Here is a 15,404-nt window from a genome sequence, read left to right on the forward strand (position 1 = left end):
GTAAGCCAGCAAAATCTTCCTGCAAATCGTGCCCTTCTTTGAACAGGCTGGCGTAAGATTTCTGCCTGCTGGGACACATCCGGAACAAATGATCTTTCTCCCCACACAAGCTGCATCTTTTAGGCTCTGGGCAGTTTGAGGCCACATGCTCAGACGATTCACAAAAGCGACACCGTTGGCCTACACAGTCCGCCTTCACATGGCCTTGAGCGCCACACCTTCTGCAATACAGTGGCTGCCCTGGGTAGTGCAGAAAGCCTCTATTTGACCCGATGAAAAAGGATCCTGGAGGGTGCACAATGCCTCCCTGTGCTGCTGGGTCTACTCGCAGTTTCACCAGATACCTCCGCTTGCCAGTCCAGATTCCAAAGCGGTCTTTCAAACGCTCACCTCCTTTGACTGTCTCACAATATCTAGCCAGAAAAGATAGCACATCACTGTCCTCCACAAAAGGGTTGTAAACGTGGATTGTCAAAGGTAAAAAGTCCTGAGCAAAGGCTGGAATTATTCGCAGGCCTTTCAAACACTGATGGTCTTTCTTCTTTTCCCAAGCTTCAAAAAAAACAACACAATCCCTTAACTGGAAAAAGGTCAAGTCCATAAACCCAGAAGAAGAAGAAAAGTCTTGCAGGCAAAAGACTAGTGAGGCTGAAATTCCAAAAACTTCCCTCAAGAGCTCGGTTACCACGAAGTCCCGTCCAAATCTTCTCTTTACTTCCATATCCGTATCCGCCTTCACTTGTATCCTGACCGTGTTTCTCAACCGCACCATCATGGTCGGCATCTGCATCTCCTCTCTCGGTGCATCCATTTGGCGTACACTTGATCTTAGCCAAAAGGCCGAGAAGCGATGACACAATGACGCAGAGGCGGGGGAGCCGTCAAAGGCCACGCCCACCTGGGCCGTGGCGAGAGGGTCTAAAGGTCGCCAGCAAACAAGCTCAGCTCACAGCAATACAAGCTCAGCTTGACTGTTGACACCGAAAATGGATCACAGCAGAGCGCACAACACGACACTTTGAAGTGCAACCTGGGATTTTGGACCAACAAACATTCTGCCCTAAAAGTGAGCGGGCAGACAAAAGCGTACGTCGTAGAGACTTGAAACACTTGAGGGATGGTAGTACCCGCCCGGTCTACAACATCACCAAGGCTCGGCCCAATCAGCCCCAAGGTGGCGCTGCAGCGATCAGAAGTACGAAATGCCTCGTAACTCCTGAACCGTCCGTCGCAGACCCAAGTGTCTTACATCACCGGAATCCTTGGCTCGGGCCGAACAAGACGCAGGCCTCGGATTCGATGGTTGCGCTGGCGAGATTTTCGGGTATTTGGGATTTTGTGAAAAAGCTACTTTTGCACACTAGTCCTAGGTCTTTCGCCCGATCTGACCCAAACCGGTGCAGAAAGATTCCCTGGAGTCTGATTGCCGACAGCGATGGGGAAAAAAGTCGGAATTTCGATTCACGTTGGCGACGGGACGCCAAAACGTTGGGAGTGGGCGAGGCGGGCTTTACTTAAATGGCCATAACTCTCCAACGGAATGAGACAATTACACCCAAGTCGGTACACCTGTGCACGGGCTCAGCCTGTGCTCAGGTGAAAAGGGATGTGGCGACTGGCCACTTGGTGGCGCTGTAAACAGTAAAAACAACAACATGAATACGGCCATAGGCGACTGTATGTCAGGTGATTTTTCACACATGCACAAGGTATTCATACCACATGATAGAACTCCTCATTCGGAACAACTTTGCTTCTAGGACCACTGCTGCCAATAAAAGCGCTGGTTGAATAATGGAGATTATTTGAAGAATGATGAAAAAAAACCCCTAAAAAACAGCCCTACTTTTGCAGACTGGTCCTAGGTTGAGAGTTTTACATCTCTCAATCAACCACTGCAGTTCAATTCTCTGGACTTCCTAGGTCGTTAACTACCAGAAGAAGAGGAACTCGAACAATCTGCTCTTTTAACCAGTGTGTCCAGGGGAGAGCGCGAACGCAGTCCCCCACTACCATAAATTATGCAGTCGAGATTCCCACATTTGGGGAATTCGCAGGGGTCAGCACAACCGGAGTGCAATGGCCGAGCCTCGCCCTGGGTGAACCACCTTCCTGATCATGGTGTCTCCCCTGCCAGGTAAGTATGAATTCCCAGGCCTCCCGTCAGAGGCACCGTGTCCCTCTCCGCAATCCTCACCAACGGTCGGACAATCAAACACACACCTGATTCAACTCATCAGCTCATTCGTAAAAACTCCAAGAGATAAGAGAGAGACATCAAAAACCTGCAGAGTCGGGCTCTTTTGCTGTTGTTGTTGTGGATGATGTTGTTTTCATGCTCCGGATCCATGAGCCAAAAATCAATTTCATACGCGGCCACCGGATAGTGGACGAATCAGATGTTAAACGAGATAAGAACAGAGTTGTTGTTGTTTTTTCCCTCTCACACCACCATTACCTGTATAGCAAATGATCACCTACAACACCTTTAAAGCACCCATACACAGCAATATACGTTACTTCCATTAACACCTGCTGCCACACAAGACTAAAACATCTCTTTCATTGAACACAGTTTTTGGGGGTGCACCGTTCCCAGAAGTACTGCAATACCGGGTCGATGCGTGGAGTGGACGGAGCAAGCCCCTCTTCCATCTCCCAGTTCCAAAAATCAATTTAATATATGGTGCCCGGGTAGGGCACGTATCAGATATTAAACTGATAAGAACAGATTTTTTCTTTCGAAAAAAGTTTATTGTCACATTGTTTCATTCCATTCTTTCAATATCCATTTTTTCCTTATAAAATCACATTTTTGCACATATCTTAAAACAACAAAAAGGACATAAGTTACAGTTAAAAATCAGTTATGTTGATGTGTTGTGTAAAAGTCCATGTATGTTGTGTGTTGTTTTAAAGTAAAGGTAAAATGGATTAAAATAAAATAGGAATGCAAATATAAAACAATAAAACAATAAAATATGCCAAATAAAACATCTCTTGTACAGGATCGAGGGTGAGTCCCTATCAAGAATGTCCATTCACTCCAGGTCTCCAGAACAGGCCCCAGACTCCTCGCTTCCAGTGCCCAGCGGAGATCCCCTCTCCTCCGGCCCGCTGGCCCGCTGTTCCCGTAGCCAGAGTGGTGAGGGTGCATCTACGGGCGGCCAGGTACGGTGGCGGCCGGGACCTTCTCCGTGTGACCTCGGCCCCCCCATCCGAATAACGACGTGCGGCCCACCCTGCAGCGTTGATGTTATCCTCTGCTCGCACGCGTGGAGGGGGACCGTCACGCGTTTCCCCACCAGCAGGTTTCTGGTGACCCAGATGGCATCCTTGATGTGGTTGAGGTTGAGCCAGAGCGAGGCAAACGTTGGTGGTGTCAACTCCTTCAAGCCCTGACCCACCCCCAGGATGGCGAGCTTATAGTCCACCTGGGCCCCACCCGCTGGCAGGCACGGGAAAAACAGGGGGCCTGTCTTGGCCCACAGGTCCCGCGCAGCGCCGCACTCCCAGAGCAGATGTTGAACGGTCTCCGGGGAACCACATCCGGACCGTGGGCAGGTGGAGTTTTTGGCCATGCCTCTGGAGTGCATGACCGCCCTGACCGGGAGGATCTCATGAGCCACCATCCACGACAGGTCCTTAAGCCTGTTCTGGAGAGCTGGGTGGGCTGCGTTCCTCCAAACGTCTTTGGCCTCACCTAGTGTGAGGCCTGGAACTGGACTCACCGATTCTCGATCCTGCACAAGAGAGACGAGAGACTTGTGATTAGTTAAAACAGTGGCATCATTTGTTTCTAAAAGATATTTCTTTAAAAATTTCTTAATAAAACTATGCTCTTTTGACAAATTAAAAGACACTGGACTTTTAAGATCAATGGGTAAAATTTTCAAACTTCTTAGGTATGACCCAATCCAGAATCGGGTCATGGCTGCTGTCTTGTGTTCTCTGGATGGGGTCAGTGCATACTGGATATGGAGGGCGGCAAAGCGGCTGCCTAAAAACAGGTGGGGGTCTGGGAGGCCTTTCCCGCCATTCTCTTTTTTCTTTTTAACGACCTCCCTCTTGATTCGTTCCCACTTGGACCCCCACAGGAAATAAAATACCGCCCTCTCCAACTTAGCCAGGAATCGTCTTGGGGGACTAAAAACAGAACAGACAAGTAAAATTAGTGGTAAAATCACTGCTTTAAAAATTAAAATCTTGCCTTCTAACGTCAGTTGTCTTAGTCCCCAAAAGCCCAGTCTTTGTCTGACTTTCCCTAACATGTCAGTCCAGTTTCCTGGTCCTCCACCCTCCCTGTCAAATTTTACTCCTAAAATTTTCAAATCCTTTTCTTTAAAATCCAAATCTAGTCCTCCTGTGTCCACGTCGCCCCACGGCCCGAAGAGCAGGGCCTCGGACTTACTCCTGTTAAGCTTGGCGCCCGAGGCCCGACCGTACCAGTCAGTCAAGTCCATTGCTCTTCGTACTGATAAAAAGTCAGTCGCTAAAAGGGTCACGTCATCCATATATAAAACGCAGGTCGCCGTCAGTCCACCAGTTCCTGGGATATCTAGTCCTTTAATCCATTTATCCCTTCTCAAGATCTGTGCCAGTGGCTCAATACAAGCCACATACAGAAGGGGAGATAAAGGACACCCCTGACGGACACCGCTGTGGATATTTACAGCTTTGGAAAGATGCCCATTTGCAAGAAATTTGCTGCTTAAGCCCTCATACAGCAGTCCCACCCAAGCTATAAACCTCTCTGGAAAGCCCATTTTTTGCAGTACCTGAAGGAGGTACTGGTGCGAGACCCGATCAAAAGCTTTTTCAAAGTCTAAATTTAGGACTACAAGCCTAATGTTTCTGTCTCTCGCATAACAGATGGCGTCTCTGATCAGTACCAGGCTGTCCGTGATCTTCCTGCCGGGCACAGCGCAAGCTTGATCCAGGTGGATTACGTCCTCTAAAACAGTCGACATGCGTGTAGCTAAAATCTTACTAAAAAGTTTGCAATCATAATTTAAAAGAGTGATTGGTCGCCAGTTTCTCAAGTCAGTCTTGTCTCCTTTTTTGTACAGTAATGTAACTATCCCTACTCTAAAGCTGTCTGGAAGTCTGTCAAGAGTCTCAAATTCTTTAAAAACTGTAAGTAAGTCATGTGCTAAAATGTCCCAGAAAGTCAGATAAAACTCAAAGGGGAGTCCGTCCATGCCCGGGGACTTCCCCTTCTTAAAACCCTTTAAAGCTTTTTCCAATTCTAAAAGATTAAAATCCTGGGATAAAAGCACATCTGGACTCTTAACTTTTTCATCTAAAAACCCTAAAACTTCCTCTAAGATGCCATTGTGTACCTCTTTAGTGCCGTATAAATTACTGTAAAAACTTTCAATTTCCCCTAAAATCAGGTCAGTTGTATTTACTTCCCCCCCTCTAAAAGTTTTTAAAATATTGATCGACCCTCCCCGAGCTATTGTCTTTTTAAAAAAATACCTGGTACACTTCTCTCCTTCCTCTAACTCCCTTTCTCTACATCTTAAAATGACACCTTTGCTCTTTGTTTCAGACAGATCTGACATTTCTTTCTTTACTTCTTTTATTTCATTTGTAAAATCCAATCCATTGTTTAAAAGGTTAAAATATCTCTGCAGTCTTTTTTGCAACCCCATCATGCGTCTTTTTTCTTTATTCTTTTTTTCTTTTCCAATTTGTTTAAAAAACCGTCCTGTCCTTTGTTTCACCATCTCCCACCACTGTGCACGTGAGTCGTAAAAGTCCTGGAGGGTCTGCCATTGGCTGAACTGCTCCCTATACTCACTAACCACTTCCTCGTCCTCTAATAGGGAACAGTTCAGCTTCCACAGCCCTCCCCCTGCAGTCACACCCGTGGGGAGTGAAAGAGTGCAAGACAGCATCATGTGGTCGGAAAAAAAGAGGGGGGTCAATGTAGCATCGGTCGGCGGGAGGTCCCTGGTAAAAATATAGTCAATTCGAGAGGCTCTGGCACCGTCACCACTGAACCAGGTGAAGCCTTCCTCTCTTTGATGCATTGTTTTAAAACAGTCAACTAACTTAAAATCTTTGACTATATTTTGTAATAAAACCGATGTCTTGTCGACCTTAAAATCCTCTCCTACCCTCCTTCTGTCCTTTTTTGATAATACACAATTAAAATCCCCTGCTACCACTAGGGGAGCCCTGCCTAGCATGTGGGGTTGCAAGTCTTCTAAAAGCTCATACCTGTTATTTTTTTCAGTAAAACCATACATATTTAAAATGTTAAGATCCTTACCTAAAAAAGTCAGATTTGCTAAAATTGCCCGCCCGTCCCTCACCACAGTGCTGCCCTTCACCAAAACATGGGGATTTTTTATTAAAATAGCAACACCGTCATTTTTGTTAAAATTGGACCCACTCCAAATGGAAAATCCTGGGGTCCAAATCTCCTCCCACTTCCTGTAATTTGTTAAAAAGGGCAAACCACATTCTTGCAATAAAAACACATCTGACTTAAAAGTTTTTAAAAAGGATAACACACTCTGTGCTCGCAAAGTAGACCTCACACTTCTCACATTGATTGTAGAGATAGTGAGGGCCATGAGCAGTATGGTTAAAAATACAAGCATTAATAGAAGGATAAAACCAAAAGACTGCAGAAAGTTACATTAAAATCATGTTATGTCATGTAGCACTTGCTTCTCCTTTTCCCCAGAAAAACTGGGATCAGGAGGGCAAATGCTCGCCGCCTCAGAGTCCACAGAGAGAACCTCTTGTGGCTCCTTCGGTGACGATGTTCTAAGCTTAACGTGCAAAAAGGAGACTTCATTGGGAGATTCTGCAGGCCACATACGGTCTAGATCTAACGAAGAGGAACTATCTAGCCGATGCGATGCCCGCAGCCTTTTCTCCTCTGTTTGAAGCAGAGGAGATCTCGCAGACCTTTTTTGCACCTGAGCATTGGGGAGTGAACCCTCGGATTCACCCCCACTATCCACCACACTAACCTCCGATACGGTGTAGAGTGAGGAAGCCGTTGCATCCTCCTCCTCCTCCTCCATTTTGTTTTCACTTCTCTCTTGTTGGGGAACGGCTTCCTCACTCTGTTCGCTGTTAAAACTTGACTCCGCCCCTGTGGCCGCCCCACTTCCTTCCTCCTGCCCACTCCCTGAGGCTGGCTGGGAAATAGAATTTCCCGCCAAAACCTCAGGGACCGCCTCCTCCTTCCTTTGCTCTTTTGTTTGTTCCACATGTGGGGCGGCCATTTTGTTGCCTTTCAGTTTGTTGGCAAAACTTTTAGGGCAATCTCTGTAGAGATGGGATGACTCCCCACAGAGGTTGCACCGCCTGCCATTGGTACACTCTTCAAAAGTATGACCAATTTCTCTGCATTTCCCACATATCATTTCCTGGCATGCTTCAGCTAAGTGCCCAAACTTTCCACATTTTCAACATTATTTGGGCATACCCTGGTAGTGAATGTAGCCTCTGTTCTCACCCAACACAATCATAGAAGGCAGATGCTTCAGGCCCTGGTAGCCCCCAGCGTCTTCCCATTGTTTAATGGGAATTCGCCAGGAGCATGTCCAAATACCATCCTCATCTAAAACCTTGACTGGCTGGCTTCGAACTGTGCAAAATCTGCCCAGCCAGACACAAATGTCCTCCCCAGTCACTGTCTCATTAAACATTCTAACAATCACAGTTTTAAGTGTGTTGTCAGAGAGCTTTTCAACAGTAAACATGGACAGCTGGGATTTAGCTACTTCAAATCTGTGCCAGAAATCATTCAGGTGGGAAACCGCTCTAAAACTAACATCAAATCCTTTGTTCAGGGGCAGAGTCACGATGCAATTCAGATCATCAGGTTTAAAATTTAGAGTTTTTTGGATCAGCTTCCTGGAGAAGTCAAGACGTGACATCCCCAGGAGCTTCCCCTCAACTTCTTTGAATAAAAAACGCACGCTGTGGTGCCTCCTCATGCCGGCACGGGCAGCCGACATGGTGGAGACACCAACAGCCTAAAACTTTAAAAAACAATAAATAAATAAATAATAAATAAATAGATAAAAAGGTCTTACCTTAAAACAGAACCGGAATAAAAGCAGCTGGATCAATGTACCTCTCAAAAGTTTGGGGCTCAAGTCACTGAAGGACCCAAGCCGGAAAAACCTCCAAGAGGCGATCGCTGTCTCTACCCTAGGACCAGACACTTGATCTTAGCCAAAAGGCCGAGAAGCGATGACACAATGACGCAGAGGCGGGGGAGCCGTCAAAGGCCACGCCCACCTGGGCCGTGGCGAGAGGGTCTAAAGGTCGCCAGCAAACAAGCTCAGCTCACAGCAATACAAGCTCAGCTTGACTGTTGACACCGAAAATGGATCACAGCAGAGCGCACAACACGACACTTTGGAGTGCAACCTGGGATTTTGGACCAACAAACATTCTGCCCTAAAAGTGAGCGGGCAGACCAAAGCGTACGTCGTAGAGACTTGAAACTCTTGAGGGATGGTAGTACCCGCCCGGTCTACAACATCACCAAGGCTCGGCCCAATCGGCCCCAAGGTGGCGCTGCAGCGATCAGAAGTACGAAATGCCTCGTAACTCCTGAACCGTCCGTCGCAGACCCAAGTGTCTTACATCACCGGAATCCTTGGCTCGGGCCGAACAAGATGCAGGCCTCGGATTTGATGGTTGCGCTGGCGAGATTTTCGGGTATTTGGGATTTTGTGAAAAAGCTACTTTTGCACACTAGTCCTAGGTCTTTCGCCCGATCTGACCCAAACCGGTGCAGAAAGATTCCCTGGAGTCTGATTGCCGACAGCGATGGGGAAAAAAGTCGGAATTTCGATACACGTTGGCGACGGGACGCCAAAACGTTGGGAGTGGGCGAGGCGGGCTTTACTTAAATGGCCATAACTCTCCAACGGAATGAGACAATTACACCCAAGTCGGTACACCTGTGCACGGGCTCAGCCTGTGCTCAGGTGAAAAGGGATGTGGCGACTGGCCACTTGGTGGCGCTGTAAACAGTAAAAACAACAACATGAATACGGCCATAGGCGACTGTATGTCAGGTGATTTTTCACACATGCACAAGGTATTCATACCACATGATAGAACTCCTCATTCGGAACAACTTTGCTTCTAGGACCACTGCTGCCAATAAAAGCGCTGGTTGAATAATGGAGATTATTTGAAGAATGATGAAAAAAAAAACTAAAAAACAGCCCTACTTTTGCAGACTGGTCCTAGGTTGAGAGTTTTACATCTCTCGATCAACCACTGCAGTTCAATTCCCTGGACTTCCTAGGTCGTTAACTACCAGAAGAAGAGGAACTCGAACAATCTGCTCTTTTAACCAGTGTGTCCAGGGGAGAGCGCGAACGCAGTCCCCCACTACCATAAATTATGCAGTCGAGATTCCCACATTTGGGGAATTCGCAGGGGTCAGCACAACCGGAGTGCAATGGCCGAGCCTCGCCCTGGGTGAACCACCTTCCTGATCATGGTGTCTCCCCTGCCAGGTAAGTATGAATTCCCAGGCCTCCCGTCAGAGGCACCGTGTCCCTCTCCGCAATCCTCACCAACGGTCGGACAATCAAACACACACCTGATTCAACTCATCAGCTCATTCGTAAAAACTCCAAGAGATAAGAGAGAGACATCAAAAACCTGCAGAGTCGGGCTCTTTTGCTGTTGTTGTTGTGGATGATGTTGTTTTCATGCTCCGGATCCATGAGCCAAAAATCAATTTCATACGCGGCCACCGGATAGTGGACGAATCAGATGTTAAACGAGATAAGAACAGAGTTGTTGTTTTTTTTTCCCTCTCACACCACCATTACCTGTATAGCATATGATCACCTACAACACCTTTAAAGCACCCATACACAGCAATATACGTTACTTCCATTAACACCTGCTGCCACACAAGACTAAAACATCTCTTTCATTGAACACAGTTTTTGGGGGTGCACCGTTCCCAGAAGTACTGCAATACCGGGTCGATGCGTGGAGTGGACGGAGCAAGCCCCTCTTCCATCTCCCAGTTCCAAAAATCAATTTAATATATGGTGCCCGGGTAGGGCACGTATCAGATATTAAACTGATAAGAACAGATTTTTTCTTTCGAAAAAAGTTTATTGTCACATTGTTTCATTCCATTCTTTCAATATCCATTTTTTCCTTATAAAATCACATTTTTGCACATATCTTAAAACAACAAAAAGGACATAAGTTACAGTTAAAAATCAGTTATGTTGATGTGTTGTGTAAAAGTCCATGTATGTTGTGTGTTGTTTTAAAGTAAAGGTAAAATGGATTAAAATAAAATAGGAATGCAAATATAAAACAATAAAACAATAAAATATGCCAAATAAAACATCTCTTGTACAGGATCGAGGGTGAGTCCCTATCAAGATTGTCCATTCACTCCAGGTCTCCAGAACAGGCCCCAGACTCCCCGCTTCTGGTGCCCAGCGGAGATCCCCTCTCCTCCGGCCCGCTGGCCCGCTGTTCCCGTAGCCGGTGTGGTGAGGGTGCATCTACGGGCGGCCAGGGTCGGTGGCGGCCGGGACCTTCTACGTGTGACCCCGGCCCCCCCATCCGAATAACGACGTGCGGCCCACCCTGCAGCGTTGATCTTATTTTCTGCTCGCACGCGCGGAGGGGGACCGTCACGCGTTTCCCCACCAGCAGATTTCTGGTGACCCAGATGGCATCCTTAATCACGTTTAGGGTGAGCCAGAGCGAGGAAAATTTTGGTTGTGTCAGCTCCTTCAAGCCCTGACCCACCCCCAGGATGGCGAGCTTGTAGTCCACCTGGGCCCCACCCGCTGGCAGGCACGGGAAAAACAGGGGGCCGGTCTTGGCCCACAGGTCCCGCGCTTCGCCGCACTCCCAGAGCAGATGTCGAACGGTCTCCGGGGAACCACATCCGGACCGTGGGCAGGTGGAGTTTTTGGCCATGCCTCTGGAGTGCATAACCGCCCTGACCGGGAGGATCTCATGAGCCACCATCCACGACAAGTCTTTAAGCCTGTTCTGGAGAGCTGGGTGGGCTGCGTTCCTCCAAACATCTTTGGCCTCACCTAGTGTGAGGCCTGGAACCGGGCTCACCGATTCTCGATCCTGCACAAGAGAGATAAGAGACTTATGGTTAGTTAAAATGGTGGCATCATTTGTCTCTAAAAGATATTTCTTTAAAAATTTCTTAATAAAACTATGCTCTTTTGACAAATTAAAAGACACAGGACTTTTAAGATCAATGGGTAAAATTTTCAAAGTTCTTAGGTATGACCCCATCCAGAATCGGGTCATGGCTGCTGTCTTGTGTTCTCTGGATGGGGTCAGTGCGTACTGGATGTGGAGGGCGGCAAAGCGGCTGCCTAAAAACAGGTGGGGGTCTGGGAGGCCTTTCCCGCCATTCTCTTTTTTCTTTTTGACGACCTCCCTCTTTAGTCGTTCCCACTTGGACCCCCACAGGAAATAAAATACCGCCCTCTCCAGGTTGGCCAGGAATCGTCTTGGGGGACTAAAAACAGAACAGACAAGTAAAATCAGTGGTAAAATCACAGCTTTAAAAATTAAAATCTTGCCTTCAAACGTCAATTGTCTCAGTCCCCAAAAGCCCAGTCTTTGCCTGACTTTCCCTAACATGTCAGTCCAGTTTCCTTGTCCTCCACCCTCTCTGTCAAATTTTACACCTAAAATTTTCAAATCATTGTCTTTAAAATCCAAATCTAGTCCAACTGTGTCCACGTTCCCCCACGGCCCGAAGAGCTGGGCCTCGGACTTACTCCTATTGAGCTTGGCGCCCGAGGCCCGACCGTACCAGTCAGTCAAGTCCATTGCTCTTCGTACTGATAAAAGGTCAGTCGCTAAAAGGGTCACGTCATCCATATATAAAACACAGGTCGCCGTCAGTCCACCAGTCCCTGGGATGTCTAGTCCTTTAATCCATTTATCCCTTCTCAAGATTTGTGCCAGTGGCTCAATACAAGCCACATACAGAAGGGGAGATAAAGGACACCCCTGACGGACGCCGCTGTAGAGTTTTACAGCTTTGGATAAATGCCCGTTAACCAAAATTCTGCTAGACAGATCGTTGTACAGCAGTCCCACCCAGGCTATAAACCTCCCAGGAAACCCCATTTTTTCCAGTACCTGGAACAGGTACTGGTGCGAGACGCGATCAAAGGCTTTTTCGAAATCTAAATTTAGGACTACTAGCCGAATGTTTCTGTCTCTCGCAAAACAGATGGCGTCTCTGATCAGTACCAGGCTGTCCGTGATCTTCCTGCCGGGCACAGCGCATGCTTGATCCAGGTGGATTACGTCCTCTAAAACAGTCGACATACGTGTAGCTAAAATCTTACTAAAAAGTTTACAATCATAATTTAAAAGAGTGATTGGTCGCCAGTTTCTCAGGTCAGTCTTGTCCCCTTTTTTGTATAGTAATGTAACTATCCCTACTCTAAAGCTGTCTGGAAGTCTGTCAAGAGTCTCAAGTTCTTTAAAAACTGTCAATAAGTCGTGTGCTAAAATGTCCCAGAAAGTCAGATAAAACTCAAAGGGGAGTCCATCCAAGCCTGGGGACTTCCCCTTTTTAAAACCTTTTAGCGCTTTGTGCATTTCTAAAAGAGTAAAATCTTGGGATAAAAGCACATCTGGACTCTTTACCTTTTTGTCTAAAAACCCTAAAACTTCCTCTAAGATGCCATTGTGTACCTCTTTAGTGCTGTATAAATTATTGTAAAAACTTTCAATTTCCCCTAAAATCAGATCTGTTGTATTTACCTCCCCACCTGTAAAAGTTTTTAAAGTATTAATTGACCCTCCCCGTGTTATTGTCTTTTTAAAAAAATATCTAGTACACTTTTCCCCTTCTTCTATTTCTCTCTCCTTACATCTTAAAATGACACCTTTAGTCTTTGTTTCGGACAAATCTGACATTTCTTTCTTTACTTCTTTAATTTCTTCTGTAAAATCCAATCCACTGTTTAAAAGATTAAAATATCTCTGCAGTCTTTTTTGCAGCCCCATCATGCGTCTTTTTTCTTTATTCTTTTTTTCTTTTCCAATTTGTTTAAAAAACCGTCCTGTCCTTTGTTTCACCATCTCCCACCACTGTGCACGTGAGTCGAAAAAGTCTTGGAGGGTCTGCCATTGGCTGAACTGCTCCCTATATTCACTAATCACTTCCTCATCCTCTAATAGGGAGCAGTTCAGCTTCCACAGCCCTCCCCCTACGGTCACACCCGTGGGTAGTGAAAGGGTGCAGGAGAGCATCATGTGATCAGAAAAGAAGAGGGGGCTCAATGTAGCATCGGTCGGCGGGCAGTCCCTTGTAAAAACATAGTCAATTCGAGAGGCTCTGGCGCCATCACCACTGAACCAGGTGAAGCCCTCCTCTCTTTGATGCATTGTTTTAAAGCAGTCAACTAACTTAAAATCTTTGACTATATTTTGTAATAAAACCGATGTCTTGTCGACCTTAAAATCCTCTCCTACCCTCTTTCTATCCTGTCTTGATAAAACACAATTAAAATCCCCTGCTACCACTAGGGGAGCCCTCCCGAGCATGTGGGGCTGCAGGTCTTCTAAAAGCTCATACCTGTTGTTTTTACCTGTAAAACCATACACATTTAAAATGTTAAAATCCTTACCTAAAAAAGTCAGATTAGCTAAAATTGCCCGCCCATCCCTCACCACAGTGCTGCCCTTCACCAAAACATGGGGATTTTTTATTAAAATAGCAACACCGTCATTTTTGTTAAAATTGGACCCACTCCAGATGGAAAGTCCTGGGGTCCAAATCGTCTCCCACTTCCTGTAATTTGTTAAAAAAGGCAGACCACATTCTTGCAATAAAAACACATCTGACTTAAAAGATTTTAAAAAGGATAACACACTCTGTGCTCGTATATTGCTCTTCACACTTCTCACATTGATTGTGGAGATAGTGAGAGCCATGAGCAGTATGGTTAAAAGGGTGTGAGACATTTAAAAGCAACCAAGGGACTACAGAGATATAATTAAAATCATGTTATTTCTTGTTGCACTTGCCTTCCCTTTTCCCCAGATGAGCTGGGATCAGGGGGGCAAGTGCTTGACGCCTCAGGGCTCGCAGAGAAGGCCTCTTGCGAATCCTTTGGCGATGATGTTCTTAGCTTGAAATGCAGAAAAGAGACTTCATTAGGAGATTCTGCGGGCCACATACGGTCTAGATCTTCCATGGGGGAACTATCTAGCCGATGCGCTACCCGCAGCTTTTTCTCCTCTGTTTGAACCAGAGGAGATCTCGCAGTTCTTTTCTGCACTTGAGCATTGGGGAGCGAAACATCTGTTTCACTCCCACTCGTGGACACACTAACCTCAGACACGGTTACTAGGGAGGAAGCCATTTCCTCCTCTTCATCCTCCATACTGTCTTCTTTTTCAATTTCATTTTGAGGATTGGCTTCCTCCCCCTCACCAACTGCCAGAATTGACTCCGCCCCTGTGGCCGCCCCACTTCCTCCTTCCTGTCCAATCCCTGAGGCTGGCTGGGGGTTTGAATTTCCCGCCGAAACCTCGGGGCCCGCCTCCTCAATTGTTTGTTCTTTGGGTGGGGCGGCCATTTTGTTGCTTTTTAACTTGTTGGCAAAACTTTTAGGGCAGTCTCTGTAGAGATGGGATGATTCTCCACAGAGGTTGCACTTTCTGCCATTTTGGCACTCTTCAAAAATGTGCCCAATTTCTCTGCACTTCCTACACACTACTTCTTGGCATGCCTCGGCGAGATGTCCAAGTTTGCCACACTTGCGGCATAGCTTGGGCATCCCTTGGTAATGGATGTAGCCTCTATTCTCTCCCAACACAATCATAGAAGGTATTTGACTCAGGCCATGGTAGCTGTTGGGATCTGCCCATTGTTTAATGGGCACTCTCCACGCACAGCTCCAGATACCGTCTTCATCTAAAACCTTGACTGGTTGTCCACGAATAGAGCAATATCTTGCCAACCATACAGAAATATCTTCTCCACTAACTGTTTCATTAAACATCCTGACAATCACAACTTTCAGTGAATTATCAGTCAGTTTTTCCACAGTGAACATGGAGAAATTGGCTTTACACATTTCAAATCGAGTCCAAAAAGTACTTAGCAAGGAAGCAGAAGCAAAACTTACATCAAAGCCATGATTCAGGGGCAGAGTCAACAGGCAGTTTATGTCCACAACCTTAAAACCGAGTAACTGTTGGATGCACTTCCTAGAAAAGTCCAGCCTGGACATGACCCGGAGAGTGCCATCCTCTTTTGGTTTAAATTTAAAACGCACGCTGTGGTGCCTCCTCATGCCGGCACGAGCAGCCGACATGTTGGAGGCACCACTAGCCTGCTGCGGCTAAAACCCAACAATAAATATACAATA

The 15,404-nt window shown here is 46.6% G+C and overlaps 2 non-coding genes and 2 pseudogenes across 2 annotated transcripts; all 4 read right to left on the reverse strand.

Annotated features, from left to right (window-relative positions):
* Positions 1 to 1,981: 1,981 nt before the first annotated feature.
* LOC143753341 (U1 spliceosomal RNA) lies at positions 1,982 to 2,145 on the reverse strand. Its single transcript, XR_013207707.1, has one exon. It is a non-coding gene; the product is annotated as a U1 spliceosomal RNA (small nuclear RNA).
* Positions 2,146 to 2,579: 434 nt separating this feature from the next.
* LOC143753290 (U2 spliceosomal RNA) lies at positions 2,580 to 2,756 on the reverse strand (annotated as a pseudogene).
* A 6,600-nt stretch (positions 2,757 to 9,356) lies between these two features.
* On the reverse strand, positions 9,357 to 9,520 carry LOC143753118 (U1 spliceosomal RNA). Its single transcript, XR_013207540.1, has one exon. It is a non-coding gene; the product is annotated as a U1 spliceosomal RNA (small nuclear RNA).
* Positions 9,521 to 9,954: 434 nt separating this feature from the next.
* Positions 9,955 to 10,131, reverse strand: LOC143753291 (U2 spliceosomal RNA; annotated as a pseudogene).
* Positions 10,132 to 15,404: the final 5,273 nt, after the last annotated feature.

Source organism: Siphateles boraxobius, unplaced genomic scaffold (assembly GCF_051911475.1).
Source record: "Siphateles boraxobius isolate OS27281-9 unplaced genomic scaffold, OSU_SipBor_1 275, whole genome shotgun sequence".
NCBI classification, from domain to species: domain Eukaryota; kingdom Metazoa; phylum Chordata; class Actinopteri; order Cypriniformes; family Leuciscidae; genus Siphateles; species Siphateles boraxobius.